This window comes from Rattus norvegicus, chromosome 17, assembly GCF_036323735.1.
Source record: "Rattus norvegicus strain BN/NHsdMcwi chromosome 17, GRCr8, whole genome shotgun sequence".
Taxonomy (NCBI): Eukaryota; Metazoa; Chordata; class Mammalia; order Rodentia; family Muridae; genus Rattus; species Rattus norvegicus.
The window spans coordinates 79,049,620-79,063,304 of record NC_086035.1 but is presented as its reverse complement, the minus strand read 5'-3'; the positions used below and the strand labels follow the sequence as shown (position 1 = coordinate 79,063,304).

Sequence of the window (13,685 nt, the reverse complement as noted above, 5' to 3'; positions counted from 1 at the left end):
GAGGGTTGAACATGATCAGCACATATAGCATGTATCAATCGAAGCACCACACAGCATCCTATCAATAAGTATTAGTGAAATACTAATACCTAAACTGTACTAATAAGACTCGAGAGGAAGAGGACAGTGCTGAGTCCTCCCCAGATCACACCATGGAGGGTTAGCGCTGGGAGACTGTAGGAAGAGTGTCTGGATTTTGTATCTGTCCCAGTCAGGCTCTCCCATGAGGTATATCCCACCTGGCCCCCAGTCTTCCATGCCTATGGTATTTGAGGCAGTGAAACTAGGCTATTTCCACTAAAACTCCAGGTTTGGCTCGGCCCCCACAACCTCTGCACCCTGATATATGAAGTCATCCCATACCTGTTTAGGACAAGCCCTGGCTCTAGTTCTCCCCAGAGTCCTGACGTGGTCCAGAAGACGTAAGTCACCTACCATCCAAAGGACAGCTTCTTGGATGACATGTCAGTCTCACTTCCATGCTCTCCAACTGGGGACCTATGTATGCACATGTGTCACCTGTGCCTAAATCTTACACCATTTCCTGGGTGGTCCCATACAGGTGGAAGCCTTTTCTGGATCTACGTGCTGGTGGGCACCGGGGTAGGCACCAGTCTCAGCCGGTGTGAACTTTCTAACAGGGTTGAAATTCGAGACCGTAGAATTTTCTAGAGGAAAACAATTCAAAGCATTGTGTCCACCCGTCTTAGGGTCTCATTGCCTTGAAGACACACGATGACCACTGTAAGTCTTCTAAAGGAAAACACTTAACCGGGGCTGGCTTACAGTTTCAGAGGTTCAGTCAGTTATGGTCACAGAGGGGAGCATGGAGATGTGTCGGCAGACATGGTGCTGGAGAGTAGCTGGCAGTCCTAACATCTTTGATCAGAAGGTAGCGGGGGAAGACTGTGTGCTACACTGGGTGGAGCTTGGCCACGTCTCCTAATAGAGCCACTCCTTATGGCCAAGCATCCAAAGACGTGAGTCTACGGGGCCATTCCTATTCAAACCATCACACCAGCCAAGAAGCACAGGAGAATGCCCTTTACAGGGCGGCAAAGTTCTTCCCACTGGGGACCCGAGGCTCCCGTGACCGTGAGGCTCCCGTGACCGTGAGGCTCCCGTGACCATGAGGCTCCCGTGACCGCCGCCATCTTCCCCAGGGTGAAATGATGCATTTCGCAGTAGGCTTCCATTGTTCTTGGGTAAAACTTGCAGAGTCATCTGACTGCACAGTTAATTCCTACCTCCACTCTCATGTTTGCCGTATTCTTTTAAACCTTATTCAAGATCTACAAATAGAAGCCCTAAGAAAAGCTCCCCACATGAGTGGGAGAAAACTCTACACCCTGCCATCATACTCTGTGGGGATTTCTGTGATTAGCTTCATGCTTTTTCTCTCTCAGAGAGAGAAGATCCCAAACTAAAAAATTCAACTTTCTTACTTTTAGGTTACAAAGATAAAAAAAATTACAGGTCAAAAGAGAGAGACAGAGGGGCTGGGGATTTAGCTCAGTGGTAGAGCGCTTGCCTAGGAAGCGCAAGGCCCTGGGTTCGGTCCCCAGCTCCGAAAAAAGAACCAAAAAAAAAAAAAAAAAAAAGAGAGAGAGAGAGAGAGACAGAGAAAAATCATCCCTTAATGCTTTTGCAAAGATTCATCAGTCTGTGGTCCTAATGATCATATTCTGGTGTTAAATTAACTTAACAACACCCTGCGATTTAAGTAGCAGCCGGCATAGAAATTCCAGTCCTTTCAGGTCCTTTCAGTCCTGAACAGTACATATTGATGGTTTTAATTATTGAAGGCCTGGCTTGTTTTCACTAAAGTGTACACATGGAATTTAAAGTAACTTTTGAACTCCCGGGAAAACATTCATTTTCTATGACTTTTCCATTAATGTCAAGCCAGTGGCTCCTGGAGTTGATGAAAAATCTACCTTTCTGTTTAACTGGCTGTTGTTATGTTACAGGGTAACTTTGGTTAGGGAGTGTGTGTGTGTGTGTGTGTGTGTGTGTGTGTGTGTGTGTGTGTGTGAGAGAGAGAGGAGAGAGAAAGAGAGAGAGTGAGGAGCATTCATGTGTGTTTTGAGTATATATATGTTATGAGTATACATGTGTGTTATGAGTGCATGTGTATGAGTATGTGTATGTATGAGTAGACATGTGTATGTTATGAGTACATGTGTGTGTGAGTCCACATGTGTGTTCATGCGCATACACACACACACACACACACACACACACACACACACAGCTGTGAGGAAGCCAGAGGATGTGAGGTATCCTGTTCTATCATTCTTGACTTTTCCCTTTGAGATGGCATCTGTCACTGAACCCAGAGCTAGCCTGGCAGCCAGTAAATCCCAGCAATCCCCTGCTTCTGTGCTCAGCGGTGCTGGGCTTATAGGCATGCTCAACCATGCACAGCTTTTCACATAGGTACTGGGGATTTGAACTCAGGTCCTCGTGCCTGCCCAGCAAGTACTCCCACTCACTGAGACATCTCAGTCCCCAGTTCTAACATTTCAGAATTTCACATTTTGTATGAAATCTAAACTAAACAGCCCAGTCCATCATCCTTGTTCTAATGTTTTTGGCAAAAAATTGGAAAATGGGAAAATGTGATTTTTTTTATATACCTGTTAGTTTTATTGGTGTAATTTGTTTTTATATATTATTAAGTTCAAGAGTATCTTAGCAGAGAAGCTATCACTTTGTAGGTCTGTGTTTATGATTAGAGATTGCACAAAGCACATTTTAAAAATCACAGTTGGTTTCCTTCCTCTTGTCAGAGTGCCATAGGCTTTGTTTTGTGCATGTGACATGGTGACAGTATATTTTGAGGCATACAGAAACATGCCACATACAGAGTAAGCTTGGTCACCCGTATGGTAATATTAATAAGTAGAGGGGCCTTCCAGAGGTGGAGCCTAGGGAGAGGACTTCAGGCCATTGGGGACTTGAGGAGTCTAATTTACCTGGGATTCACTTAGGGTTTATGAAAGAGACCGTTAGGAAAAAAGACCAAGATTGGCTCTACCACACATTCTGACTCCCCATTTTCATGTGTGTTCACTCTCACATTCCCCCTGAGATGTCATCTGCCGTAAGGGGTGCCATCGAAGGTAGGGAACAATTGTGAGAGCCAGGTCATGACGTTAGGACTTCTGGTCTCCAAAAGGGTACCCTGAACAAACTTCATTTTCTTCATAAGAACCTTTGCTTTGGCTGTTATAGCAACCTTCAAAAGACTAACATACAAGGTTGTCAGTGAATGGTGTGGCTCCGTACGTTAAAGCACAATCAGTGAATGTTAATTGAATATCTAGAGTTCTTGTCTAGAAGCAACTCATCATTTTTAGAGAAATACAGTAGATAAAAGTAGAGATATATGAAAACAATATGCGAAATATTCCATTTTTCACTAACAAGTCATGCTTGCTTTGAGTTCAAACGATATGCTGCAGGGTTTTAGAGTCACAGGTACCGTAGAAATAACCCGGTCCCACTCTTTTATTTTCCAAAGACAGAACAAAGGCCAAAAATGTTAGGGGATTTGTCTGAACTCATTTGGCTTGTACATAGAGGAGCCCTGGCCAAGTTCATGCTGTGTGGACCACTACCACTCAGATGTGCGATTTGAGATGGACTTTGAAGGACCACATCCAGGGCCTCCATGTTGAATGACCAGGTTGGGCACTGTACGTCTTTAGGAGGTGCCCCTCCCATGGATTTTGACCACTGCCTAGGGAGGAGGACGCATTAGCTGAAAGGAGGATTTACATAGACCCTTCCAAAGAATGGTTTTGTCTTTACAGACCACCTTAGGCCAGAGTATTCCCAAGGAGTTATGTCCTTGTATTTGGATGTCTGACTTCCAGACACTGGTATGGCTTAAAATTTTGACTTGGATTTGAAAACCAGGTCCACAGTGTGCTATGAGTGTGATCTTAACTAACGTATTTGTCCTCTCTGGGTTCACAAGAAATTGTAGCATGTGCTTGATCTTCAAGGTAATTATGCAAAGCAAAATGAGATCGGAGCTTGGAGATGACGTGCTCCGTAAAGTATTGTTGTAAAGGCATGAGAATCTGAATTTGCGCACCCAAACCCACATTACCAAATTTAAAATGCTGGCATACACTGGTAATCCTGGTGCCGGGGAAGCAGAGACAGGCAGATCCCCAAGATGTGGATCAACCAGCAAGTCCAGCCTTATTACCCCAAAAGGTGAGCTCCAGGCAAGTGAGCGATTCTTTTCTCAATTTCAAAATAAAATTATGAGTAGTTCCTAAGGACTAGCACCCTCTGACCTCCACATAGACACACATACATGTGTGTGAACTCCTGCGTGTGAGCATACACACACACAAACACACACACACATGCACACGCACACGAACACCGACACACTAAATGGTATCATTAAACTGTTTCCAAAGCACCTGCTTATTAGTGCCTATGATATAAACATTCACTGCTATAACCAGGAATTTTGGGCTCTACTCTATGTTCCTTGGTCTGCCTTGAGTGAACCTTCTGAGAACCTATGGACTTTGAGCAAGACCTTTTGTGAAGAAGTATGACTGCTTCCCCCATAGGCTCATATGTTCAAATACTTAGTTATCGGAGAGTGGCACTACTTGAGAAGAATTAGGAGGTATGGCCTTAATTGAGGAAGAGAATCACTGGGTGGGTGGGGATGCTTTAGGGTTTCCAAAGCCCAAACAAAGCCTAGTTAGTGTTTCTCTCTCTCTCTCTCTCTCTCTCTCTCTCTCTCTCTCTCTCTCTCTCTCTCCCCCTCCCTCCCTCCCTCCCTCCCTCCCTCCCTCTCTAGATCAGGTTGAAGCTCTCAGCTACTGCTTCAGTGTCTGCCTACAAGACACCATGCTCTCCACCATGATGGTAATGGACTGTACCTTTGAATCTATAAGCAAGCAAGCCCCAGTGAAATGCTTTTTCTTATAACAGTTACCTTGGTTGTGGTGTCTCTTCATAGCAGAACACTGAGTAAGTGCCTTAGTACTGCCTTCATGTCAGTACAGTTGAAGAGGAAGACAGCACAGTAAACACGCACCTAGGCTGTAGTAAAACCACACTCGCGAGCGTCTCTGCCTGGTGAGAATGAGACACTCAGTGATCCACCCAGCAGCTCTAAGGCAGCATAGCTTTGAAACTTTGAAATCTTCTCTTTTAAAACAACGTACCACCTAACAGGTATAGTCATGAAATTCACCGGCGGTCATCTCTTGTATACTTTAAGCATATCTGCGTGGTTTTACAACTTTCCAGTGGTGGGGGAAATGTACATTCAGTAAGAATTGTACTCTGAACTCTGAGTTTTGTTCCTTCCTTGTTTGGCAATAATGATGTGGTCACACCATTCCCTCCTGATGCTGGCAGGTAGCAACAAGCCGCTGTCCCCATGCAATCAAGGTGGGGTGTGCAGCTGGTATTAGTGGGTGCTCCATGCTAAGCTCTGATGCTGGATTGGTCAGGTGCATTATTAGGTGCACTTTCTGCTTGCAGTATTTCCAGTTTCCAAAGGGTTGTTGAGAGACGACCCCATAGTGAGCAAGGCAGCATCTGTGTACATGCATCTCCCCCATCGTCTATTCTGTAGAGCAGCAGAGCTGAGCTCAGAAACATTTCAGGAGCAGAGGGATTTCCCCTTATCGGAAGTATAGATCTGGTTTTTCCACTGAGTGGAAATAAGATCGCTAGGTGTCAGGAGCTCAGGGGAAGCTTTGACAGCGCTGAGTATCCCCGGATGTCATTTAGACAAAGATGGCTGGAGCCATCCTATCTCTTGCTAGAAATAAAAAGTCCAAAGAGGCCAAAGGATAATAACGTGCTGTCTCTAATAATTACTATCTTCCTGAGCTTTCTCCTGGCACTCCTAATGGAAAGGCTTTGATGACGGTGAGGACATTGCTGAGTGGCGCTTGGCTATGAAGGATTCTGTAAGGAGGAGGGGGGTGGTACTCAGGAGCCTCCTTTCCTTCCTCCCCTGGGAGAGGAGGGCCAATTTGGAACTGTCCTGGGGCACATTTCCTTCAGCCCAGACAAAGACGCAACTGTTCTTGAACATCAAAGGGTACAACTAGTCACACCCCAGGCATCATTTTAGAGCTTGATGCTACCTCATTATGTCACATTTTTTTGCAATAAAGAGACTAGAAGTACCCGCCTTTTCCCCCATGCTGGAGCATCAGTGAGGGGACTCTAGGCTTTTAAGCCCTTCAGATGTAAATCTCCGGCTGGCAGCCCCTCTCCAGCTTCCATTAGGAAATTGGTTTATAATGCGTCATAATGGGTGACAGGTTATCAAGTCACCTAATTGGAGTTGTGCTTGCATATATCCCAGTCCTAAACACTTTCTGATCTTTGGAACCTTAAAAAGTCCAGGCTGGGGAGATGGCTCAGTGGCTGGGACAGGGGAGGGGATCTTGTGATATAAGTGTGAGTACTTGGGTTTGGACCTCCAGAACCAATGTAAAGCTGGAAGTCAGCATCCCTGTGGAAAGGTGGGAGGTGGCGACAGGAGACTATCCCCAAGTTCATCACCAGTGAGCCTGGAATATCTTCTGTCTCAGAAACAAGGTGGGAGGTGAGGTCCAGTGCCTCAGGCTGATTCACATCACGACTGGGATACACACCAGGGGTGGGGGTCGGGGTTGACTGATTTGAAAAGAACAGAATTTGGAATTCCTCACCATCCTGCCTAGATGCAAGTAGACAGTTGCCTTCTGCCACGAAAGGGAGAGAGGGACCCGAAAAGTAATGAGATCTAACCTTTACCTTAGGATCTTGTCAGAAAGACATAGTAACTGGATCTTTACAAATTGCACACTTGCGTTTGATTCCAGGCACAGCTCTGTAGAAGCGTCTCTGCCCGGGAAAGTCTATGGTTTCACCGTGTGAAATGGCCTCTGGGGACTTGGGTGTCTGTGATTGCCCCATTTTTGTCCAGACCGTGGGCTTTCAGATTCTTGCCACGTTGTGAGAAGAACTGAAATTAGGAAGTCATTTGATTTAAAGGCAAAACAAAAGTACAAGTTAGATGTGTCTGCGAGAGACTGCAGGTTACTGTTCGTGCTCTCCCTTGTGGGTCGACTGCAGGAATTTTGCCATCAGCAGGATATGAGTATTTTTGTTTTGATTGACAAGTGTAGGTTGCACAAGGCCTTTTTCACTGAGCATATCCTTTTGGTTTTAGTCAAATGCATACCCAATCATGCCTAGGCATATGACAGTAAACAAGAGATTTATCCTAAAAGTTCTCTTAGAGAAAACAGTTTACCTTAACGCAAACTTAATGCGTTAGGATTGGACCCCTGTCCCTAGTTCTGGGATATTTCAGGATATGTTTGACTGCATAGAAGGAGTTACTAAGGGTTGATAAGGACCCATAAAGTAAAGTGGCCTGGTTGCTTTGTTTGGTGAAGGTTGCGGGTTGCGTGTAGCTTCGTGCAAATTGGGATCACAGTTGCTAAGTGCTTTGTTGGGAAGCTAGAGGAGGTGGCTGGCGCCATCTTGTATCCTGAGTTGCTAATTTGCTTCTTCAGATAACCTGGCTTCTCCCTACACTTGTCTCATTTGGACACTTGGTTCCCACTTGATGGCGTTGTTGGGGGAAGTCATTGAACCTAGCTGGCTGATGAAGTCAGAACTTGTAGACTATAGCCCACCCATAGCTGGCTCAACATATTCAGATCTGAGCTCTTGGCTTCCTTTATACCACCATGAAGCAAACAGACATGGCAAGTGTCACTCGGGACCATGAGTAAGTCAGCTGCAGCCGCCATGCCGTCTCTGCCTTGATAGACTTTACCCACTCTCTGCACTAAGTCAAGATGTATCTCCTTAAGGCGTAGTCTGCCATGGTAAAGAGAAAAGTAACTGATGCCTCCTTAGGGGGCTACAATAAAGCACAGTAATCAAAAAACCGAGTTACACACCAAACAGCTTCAGTTCGGGTCACAGGTCTACCTCTTGTTGGGTCTAAGACCCGGAACAGGCTGTCCAACTCTCCAAACCTCTGTTTCCTCACTTGTCACTTAGGACTGGGGACTGTCCCTGCCTCTCAGCTTTGTCAGAGGGTAGATTTAGCATAGTGTAAGCTGTTAATGAAAATGAGCTACTAGCAGTTCTCATGTCCTGAAATGTTATTGGTAAAACTAGGAACCACTCAAAAAGGGGGGTAGAGCATATAGATCCTGGAAAAAGAACTCCACACAGACTACCCCGGCTTGATATTTGGACAGAACAGTCAAACAAGGGTACAAATCAGGACCCAAGGCCCACCTCTAGTCCTAAAATTAAAAATACAACTGCATCAGACACATCCACCCAATGCCCACAAGGTCTGGAAGAGGGACTTTAGCAGAAACTGGGAACCCTCCAAGCAATAGCTTTTCCATCTACCCTGGAAGAGTGACACTATGTTAATTCCCACTTGAAGTCTTGGGTAAAGCAAAACAGCAATTCCTCTGTAGGACTCCATTTCCCTTCTTATAAGCCCAAGAGTTTGGATTCAGGAGTGATGAGAGATCACTCAGATTTTGACATCTCTAGTCTATAGGAAGGGGTGTGATCCTCCTAAGAAGTTAGAAGGCCAGGGTTGGGAGCCCTGTACAGGATGCTTACCGTGTCCCTTTCTGCCCCTAAACATGGTAACTGCAATGAGCTTTGTCCTATCAGACTTAGAGGACCAGAAAGACCTCACTCTTCCCCCACAGTGTCCACCTGGTACATAAAAGGGGGTCTGTGGGGGTGAGAACCAGTGAGCTAGAGGCCTACTGAAGTCCTTTCTTGTATTATGGGGGTGGTACCCCTCACCAAGGGTCTTGGGAGCAGTGAGCAGCATACACATCAATTACTCCCTTAACAGTCATAACCTCAATACCAAATTCGGAACTCTCCAAGACAGCGTCGGGTATTTAATCCACAGTCTCATTTTAATCAGGTTAAGGCAAAGGTTGTCCTGGCTCCTTACAGTAACAAAAGTGTGCTCTCACCGTGTAGTGTAAGTAACCCTAACCCCAAACCATAACTGTTCCTGATTTCTGAACATTCACATACACGTGTACTAAGATGATACTCAATTCTAGACACTCACACCACTTCTACTTCATTGACCCTTCATATCCGGACGGTGCAATTAATTTTAGCGATATTTAATGTGCCTGTGCTCTGATGTCTCATGAGATCACTTGGGAAATGGCTCATGTGTGGTGTCCCATTGCACTCAAAATGGTGCATTATTTAGAGAATTTTGGATTTTGGATCTGTAGCTTGGGGTGCTTCTGTTGTTATGGCAATGAAAATCCAACTGGTAGCAAGGAAGAAAGGTGAGAGGTGAAGCAGGGAGATGACCCAATAGTTAAAAGAATACATTGCTCTGACAGAGGACTAAAGGTCAGCTCTCAGCACACAAGTAGGGCAGCTCACAACCGCCAGCAACGACAGGGGGATCCAGGGCATCCCACACCTTCTCCTGGCCTCCATGGACACCTGCACGCACACAGTGCACATAAACCCACATAGGCACACACACATACATGCATACATATACACATACATGATATAAATCTCTTTAAAGAGAAGGAACTAGGAATCGCTAGCAATCACTCTGTTCGCATCCCTGCTACAGTGCTGCCTCATCTGTATTCTCTCTGGGCGCACACTTGTCTGTGTGTTTTGTCACCTACGCTGTCGCGATAGCTGACATTTATGAGTCTCTTACCTGTGTTCTGCATTGTGTTAAGCAATTTATGAAGTCTGTTCCATTTCATCTCTACAGAAAACCTAAAGCGGGAGAAGGAGAATGTAGTAAATTTACAGATGGAAAGATTGGGGTCTGGGTGGAAGTCACATTTTATATGTCAGGAATGTTTTCTGCTATTGTTCTCCAGAAGCACGGTTCCTGGCGGTTACATCCCTCACCAGAAGAATGACTAAACTGTTTATTAAACATTCCATTTCTCTGAATATTTTGGGTCTTCTGTCTAGAGTCTTATTATAGGTAACAAAGTTACAAATACTGGGGTGACTTGTATGTAAGACTTCATGGGACTATCATAAAATAAAATGAATGATTATTGTTTTTAAAGTCACTGGTTTGGTTTTGGAAGCAATGGCTTCCCAGACAGCTTAACTCCAGTTTGTATTAGTATTGGATAATACGAAATGAGGGAGACTGTTGATTTTACCCTCCAGTGTTGTTGTTGATTAAACACAAGCATCAGGCATTGGGATTTTCTTCATAGGGAGAGTGTTTGCAAGAGGCTTTGAGTTTGAAGACCAGCACCTAAAATAGCAACAGAGACAAACAAGCGAAAAGCAATGTGTTTGCCTCCCTTGTTAAAGTCTGGATCTTCAGGTGGGTGACTAACAGGGCGTATTGCGTGTGCCAGTGAGAGGCAGAGGAAAGGAAGGGGCTCCATAATGACCAACAGGGAAGGAATTAAACGGATACGTGCTAAAATTCAAACCGTGAACTTCTAGTTAAGTGCTGGCTGGCTGTCAATTTGTTGCTGGCATGGAACGAAGCCGTGTGAACTCATGTTTTGAGAGGGTTATGAGAGCCCACGGATGCCCTTGTGGTGATGTGAGCATCCATTAGAGGAACCTAACAACCAATCAACTTCTGGGCTTCTGTCAGCACTAGCAGAGCATGTTGTACATCAAATGGACAAGAGAAGCAGCCCCTGGGAAGACCAGCAAGGAGCCAGCCATTCTGTGTGAATCCCCTTACCCGGAATAGACAGTAAATTGCAAAAAGAATGGGAGTCTCAAGAGGGGGATAGGTTCTGAGGTTAACCATTGTCCTTGTGTGATAAGCACACAGCAGATACAAGTCTGGATCAGAGCAGGCAAGAGGGACGCCCTCCACTCCATGGGTGACCAAGCAGGAAGCCCCAGAGTCTCTATGTGACTTCATCCTATTTCTCTCTGGTATTGTCTTACTGTGTTTGAAAGGCTGGGATTGGAATCTGCACCATGATAGGTGCAGCTAGTGGCCAGGCATCAGCTGGCTCTCGTACCAGGAGAGGAGGGCGTTTGCTGGTGTAAGAGAGAGAGAGAGAGAGAGAGAGAGAGAGAGAGAGAGAGAGAGAGAGAGAGAGAGCTGCATATGTAGCATAAACAGGAAAGTCACAAAGTTCAGAAGGACCACATCAGATTGTGGATCCACTCCCAACACGCCCTTGCCAGTAAAGAAAGGAAGGTGAGAAGGGGGTCTTGGAAAAGCCCTTTAAAATTAGGAGAAAAAGGTTCATTTTTACATCATCCAGTGAACAGAGGCTGAACCCTTGCAAAGCTGAACCCGGTTTCCTCCCAACAGCTAGAATCGCTCGGTCTCTGGGGAATCTGTGGTTTCTTATTCCAGATTCTTAATGATTTCTGGTCACGCAGGAGGCAGCTCAGGCATGCTACATGTGTGTAGGGCAAGTTCTGTAACCATGTGTCCTTTCTGTGCATGAGCTGTGTGTAGGTTTGTTTGTGAGCATGTGGATGTGGTCGTGGGGCATGAGTGGTGTATATAGTATATTCTGTGTATATGTGAACGGAGACCAGAGGTTGATATAGATTATCTATCGCCATTGCTCTCTGCCTTGTTGGGGGAGAGAGGGTCTCTCACTGAATTTATTGACTTAGCAAGTCTAGCTGCAGGGATCCTCCTGGCTCGGCCTCCCGAAGTTGAGATTGCAGATGTACATACACTATACCACCCCATCCAGGTTTGGACATGGGTGCTGGGATCAAACTCGGGTCCTCGTGCTTCTAAAGCAAGCATTTACAGAATGCCCTATCTGCTCAGACCCCATTTATGGTCTTTCTGGGAAGAGGGAACTAATGCTTAAGTCAGCACTAGCCGGTGCAGTAGCCACAGACACACAAAGTCTTCAGCTGACCTATGTTGCTGGTACAACTGAGCGACAGAATTTTCAATTTATTCTAATTGATTTTTAGAATTGGTTGCCACGTCTCATGGCACAGAGATGACAGGCTGACAGAATCTTTCTCATTTCAATGGCTAATATTACTCTTATGTATTATATAAAATGGCATTTTATGTAGCGTTTTAATCTCTATTAACTCCAAGAAGTCAAGTGTTGCATGTAGTCCAAAAAGAACGAGCAGACAGACCTTTTTGGTAAGGAGGTAACCAGAGGCAGTTAACTAAGATGGGGCCCAAGGCAAGGAATGTGTTTAAATGTATGTGCCTTTGTGCAGCTGTCTGCACTCCACTGAGTGGTGGGGCTTCTCCTTCCTGGATGGAGCAGTTACTTTAGAGTCTCAGTGTTTTCAAACTCAGTAGGCTTGATATTTCAGACAGCTGGCCTAGCCTGAGTATAAAAGTCTCCTTCAGCTTCAGACTTCCGTTTCTTCCAGCTGCATAGATGCGATGCCTTGGGTGCTCGTTCCCAGTGCTGATCTGGTAATGACAGCCCGCATATAGAAGTAAATAAGTTACCACTTTATAAGGAACAACACTAAGGGTCACAGCATTAAAAAGCTTTCGAGCTCTGCAGAAGGTACCTGATCATCCCAAGTGCAGGTCTTTGATCCAAAGGGTCCTGATCTTTGTTTTGCAGCGAAGAAGAAGGATTTAGCTGGCTTTGGTAGCACAGGCTGTGAGCCCAGGGCTAAGGAGGCTGGGGCAGGAAGATCGAAAGATCAGTGACTGCCTGACTCCAGAGCCCGGCCTGAGAAACTCAGTGAGACCCTGTGCCGAAATAAGTAGCAAGAGGGCTGGAGGTGTAACCCAGTGGTAAAGTACCTGCCTAGCATATGTGAGGCCATGGGTTCAAAGCACAGTACTGCACACACATAGCATGGATGTAAGACAGTTTAATGCATGGTAAACTTCGTTCTGCTCCCTCAAAGCCCTCTTGATTAATATTTATTTATGAGTGGGTAGAACAGTGTTGTTCATTCCTATCAGTTCCACTAAGTTTTAAAAGCAGCCGTTACCTATTTCACCAAGAAAGTCGTCTAGCGTTCCTACGCTTCGCCAAAGGTAGAAGAGTGTTTGGGCTACCTCTGTGAGCCTTCAAATGCTGCTCAGCCCCTTTTTTACTGACGTGTGTGGGAGCTGCAGAAGGGATGTGACAAGCGAGTGGCTCTCAACTTCTTAATGCTGGTACCCTTTAACGCCATTCCTCATGTTGTGGTGACCCCAGACCATAACCTTGTTTTCATTGCGATGTCATACCTGTCGTATTGCCACTCTTACTATGAATTGTAATGTAAATATTTTGGGAGATAGACTTACCAAAGGAGTCATGACTCACAAGTTGAGAACCACTGTAGGAAAATGCCCTAGCAGAGCTGCAATCATTTTGAATGAAATCATCAATCATCCGAGAAGGGGACACCTTTAAATCAAGAGGAATTCCAATCCAGTGGCAAGCGAAGACAGCTGGGTGTCCCATTCCTGTAATTGGACTCCACTAAATTACAAGTGTGTGTGTGTGTGTGTGTGTGTGTGTGTGTGTGTGTGTGTGTGTGTGTAGGGGGGGTCTTTCATTATTAAACAACCAAGTGACCAGAGCCAAACGGGGTGACTCAGACTCAGAGGCAGGGACAGGGAAATAAGAGAATACTCAGCTGAGCTACCCTTGTTCCACATGAGAGAGAGATGAAGCCCAGTGATAGATCGTTGATGATGCTGCACC

The 13,685-nt window shown here is 45.5% G+C and overlaps 1 protein-coding gene across 1 annotated transcript in view; it reads left to right on the top strand.

The window, feature by feature from the left end:
- Frmd4a (FERM domain containing 4A) overlaps nucleotides 1-13,685 on the top strand; it is a 590,863-nt gene that overhangs the window by 104,620 nt on the left and 472,558 nt on the right. The gene's annotated exons all lie outside the window — the stretch shown is intronic.